General features: G+C 44.2%; 1 pseudogene across 1 annotated transcript in view; it reads left to right on the forward strand.

Annotated features, from left to right (window-relative positions):
* Positions 1 to 4469, forward strand: part of LOC307262940 — a 14565-nt pseudogene extending 10096 nt beyond the window's left edge. Inside the window, exon 10 of the transcript XR_013845617.1 lies at positions 4413 to 4469. The product of XR_013845617.1 is annotated as an uncharacterized misc_RNA (transcript). The remainder of the gene's footprint in view (positions 1 to 4412) is intronic.
* Positions 4470 to 5000: the final 531 nt, after the last annotated feature.

Below are 5000 nucleotides of genomic sequence, written 5' to 3' on the forward strand. Positions count from 1 at the left end.
GAGGGAGAGGGAGAGGGAGAGGGAGAGGGAGAGGGAGAGGGAGAGAGAGGGAGAGGGAGAGGGAGAGGGAGAGGGAGAGGGAGAGGGAGAGGGAGAGGGAGAGGGAGAGGGAGAGGGGAGAGGGAGAGGAGAGGGAGAGGGAGAGGGAGAGGGAGAGGGAGAGGGAGAGGGAGAGGGAGAGGAGAGGAAGGGAGAGGGAGAGGGAGAGGGAGAGAGGGAGAGGGAGAGAGAGAGGGAGAGGGAGAGGGAGAGGGAAGCCACATTCAATCACCTCTTATCGTCTGAGTTTAACTTTTAAACTGATTCATTTGAGTGATCCAGAGAAGCCCAGGGCCAGAGACAAATGTTTAACTACTATCAAAATCAGGCTTCTTTCTTCTCCAACTTCTACTGCCCTTAAATCAAATCAAATCAAAATCAAATCAGTTTTATTTGTATAGCCCAAAATCACAAATACATTTGCCTCAGTGGGCTTTACATTCCATACAATATGATACAATATGACACCCTGCCCTTACACCCTTAGCTCGGCTGAGAAAAAACTCCCAATAAAAACCCTTTACCGGGAATAAAAAAAAAAAATTGAAGAAATCTCAGGGAGAGTCGACAGAGTAAGGGATCCCTCTCCCAGGACGGACATGCTGCAATAGATGTCATAAGTAGAGACAAAAGGTGTAGTCAGTGATTCTAGAGAACGCTTGTTGTCAAAATCAGGGAATATCTCCTCATGATCCACTACCTGTCTGTACTGTGTGAATATCTCCTCATGATCCACTACCTGTCTGTACTGTGTGAATATCTCCTCATGATCCACTACCTGTCTGTACTGTGTGAATATCTCCTCATGATCCACTACCTGTCTGTACTGTGTGAACATCTCCTCATGATCCACTACCTGTCTGTACTGTGTGAATATCTCCTCATGATCCACTACCTGTCTGTACTGTGTGAATATCTCCTCATGATCCACTACCTGTCTGTACTGTGTGAATATCTCCTCATGATCCACTACCTGTCTGTACTGTGTGAATATCTCCTCATGATCCACTACCTGTCTGTACTGTGTGAATATCTCCTCATGATCCACTACCTGTCTGTACTGTGTGAATATCTCCTCATGATCCACTACCTGTCTGTACTGTGTGAATATCTCCTCATGATCCACTACCTGTCTGTACTGTGTGAATATCTCCTCATGATCCACTACCTGTCTGTACTGAGTGAATATCTCCTCATGATCCACTACCTGTCTGTACTGTGTGAATATCTCCTCATGATCCACTACCTGTCTGTACTGTGTGAATATCTCCTCATGATCCACTACCTGTCTGTACTGTGTGAATATCTCCTCATGATCCACTACCTGTCTGTACTGTGTGAATATCTCCTCATGATCCACTACCTGTCTGTACTGTGTGAATATCTCCTCATGATCCACCACCTGTCTGTACTGTGTGAATATCTCCTCATGATCCACCACCTGTCTGTACTGTGTGAGCGCTGGAATAAAGAGCCTAGGCTGCGTATTAATCTTTTAGAGACAGGTAGTGGATCATGAGGAGATATTCACTGATTAGGACAAAAAGTGATTTTGACAACAAGCGTTCTCCAGAATCACTGACTACACCTTTAAAGTAAGAATCAGGACTGGCCTCAAGACAGCCAGGGGCCCCTCAGTCTTACACACACACACACACACACACACACACACACACACACACACACACACACACACACACACACACACACACACACACACACACACACACACACACAAACACACACACAGATCTTTGTTTAAGAGGATTGCATTCTTCAGGGGCATCCTGTGTGTTTAGTTTAGACCAATTAAACATTTATCACACCAACAGTAGACCTGACAAGCAAACAGCATCAGCACACACACACACACACACACACACACACACACACACACACACAGACACACACACACACACACACACACACACACACACACACACACACACACACACACACACACACACACACACACACACACACACATACACACACACACACACACACACACACACTGTTTGAAAGCTTTTCACGCATAGACTCAAATCTGGGCCGTTGGAAGAGAGGGAAAACTTCAACTCATTATCTAGATAACGTGAATACTTTGCATTCTATGGGTTCACTCCTACCAGGCATCACACACACACACACACACACACTATCTCTCTCTCTCTCTCTCCCACACACACACACACACTCTCTCTCTCTCCCACACACACACACACACACACACACACTCACACACACTGAGCACTTTGAATGGCCTTGTGTCTGAATTGTGCTATATAAATAAACTTGCCTTGAGTTAAGAACACACAAACACACACACACAAACACACACACACTCACACACACACACACACACACACACACACACACACACACACACACACACACACACACACACACACACACACACACACACACACACACACACACACACACACACACACACACTGAGTTAAGAACACACAAACACACACACACTCACACACTCACTCACACACTCACACACACACACACACACACACACACACACACACACACACACACACACACACACACACACACACACACACACACACACTGAGTTAAGAACACACAAACACACACACACTCACACACTCACTCACACACTCACACACACACACACACACACACACACACACACACACACACACACACACACACACACTCACACACACACACACACACACACACACACACACACACACACACACACACACACACACACACACACACACACACACACACACACACACACACACACACACTCAGGGTTAAGCACGCCACAGACCAACAGTGTCCTAAGACGAGGGGACAGAAATAGGTCAAGAGAAGTCTGACTGAACTTCTCTAGATCAGATGAACATTCAACTCTCAAACTCTCTGGAGAAGGATGTGTGTGTGTGTGTGTGTGTGTGTGTGTGTGTGTGTGTGTGTGTGTGTGTGTGGAACCAGTCAGCGTTGATTCATTGTGATATGAGCCTGACTTAAAGCTGGGATGGAGGATTTGGGGAGAAAATAGCAGTTGGGATAAAGATTTGAATCCAAATACCTCAACCGCTCCACTTGTTCTCTTTGGTCCCTCCCTGACACGCTCTACACCAACAACGTCGTGCCAAAGTGAATGGACAGTCCCAACAGCCAATAAGAACAGAGAATCGGAGCCTCGCTCTGATTGGTCAAAGTGTACAGCTCATGTTAATTTTGACCAATCAGAAATCACATACCCCAGCTTTAAAGGCGCTACGAGGAACTTTTAAATATTTCTGAAACAGTCTCATTTTTCCTCTGATGATCATAAATTACATGTAACAGCAAACGAGACCATCAGTGCAAAGAATTCTATTTTTATATAGTTTTTCTCAATGCCTTTGTCATGGGTATACACTCACCCAGGAACAACAGCTGGCGTGGTAAAAACACTACCGCTTTAGTCCAAAGGGGGGCGCTAGAGTTAACACACACTGAAAGTTCCTCGGAGCAGCTTTAAATAAGTGAAATGACAGTATGTGGTGCTCCTTAACCGGGGATCTTGAGATGTGCTACATTTTCTTTCGATTTGGATCATGCCTTTTAGATTTTTGGTTTTGCACGCCGCTGATAATCTCCATCGTTGAAGCCCAAACTCCCTTTTTCTCAGTTTAATCCTGTTTGCTCAACTTTTTCCTGTGCCTAAAGTGACATGCCCTGCGTTACAAATCTCATACTCTTTCTTTTTCCTACATACTACATCTGACCATAAACAGACTCTAGTGAGGATGCAGTATGGTACGATTGGGACATACTTTTACTTATGGCTCCTTGATCTTGCCTCTTGCTTTTATATCCGTCTCATCTCTGGTTGTTTTCATACGGAGGCTTCGTCGATGTGACAGCACATCCGGTGCGCACTGGATTGTGGGTCAGAATCGCCCAGATAGGATGCCTTTTGTCTTCAACACTCAAAATCTCGGCCGGATGAAGTAGGACATCTGGGTATTTCTAACCATCCTAAATCTGGCCACAAGAATCAGGACATCCTAAATCTGTTTTCTACCAAATTAAATAGTAGAAAGTATGGGGACTGGAATGCAGGGTTTATTGTAAGCAAACCTCCTGTTGTAAATGAGGATATAACAGTGAAGGGTGTGAATCTTTCAGTGTGTTCCAGATTCACACAAAGCTCCACAACTGACTCTAGTATTCCCTCTTTGTCAGCAGGAAAACTCAGACATATGAGAGGGAGCGGAGAGCAATTTGTAACACTAACGCAGGAAAAAAAAGGATTTTCTGGAGAAAAACAGAAGTTTGCAGAGCTGGGTGTTTATGTAGCTGAATATCACTCCTAACTGTCTCACATATCTCAGGGTGAAGAGGCAGTGTGGGTCTTTGCTGTGGTCTATGCTCGGCTAATGGGAAAATAAATTAGGTCAATATGTCGTATGTTTAAAGGCCTACTTCACCGGTTGGAATATGAAGGTGTATTGAACTCTGAGATCCTATGTAGTATAACTGTGCAAAAAAAAATTAAATCGGATCATCGTAGCCTGAGAAAAGGCAGAAAGAGTGTTTTATGGTCTCACTGTCTAACCCTACAGTTTCCTTCTTGTGACATCACAGTAAGGGTTAGGATTAACAGGACAGCTGGGCCAAGGGAAGACTGAGGGAAGACTGAGGGAAGAAAAACCTCATTCATTATATTATAATAGTGATTTTATAATGATAGAACGCCGGTTCCGTATGGGTGAAGTATTCATTTAAGGAAGAGTATTACGGCCATGAGAGAGAGCTTTTTTAGGAGAAAATTGTTTTAGTTTCATATTGTGCTTTTTTTAAATAAGATATTTTTTTGTCATTTTCAAGCTTTATTAGACAGTACAGAGTTGAAATAGAGAGACAGAGACAGAGAGAGAGAGAGAGAGAGAGGGAGAGCTTTATTAGACAGTACAGAGTTG

This window comes from Ammodytes marinus, assembly GCF_949987685.1.
Source record: "Ammodytes marinus genome assembly, chromosome: 16".
Classification (NCBI taxonomy): domain Eukaryota; kingdom Metazoa; phylum Chordata; class Actinopteri; order Uranoscopiformes; family Ammodytidae; genus Ammodytes; species Ammodytes marinus.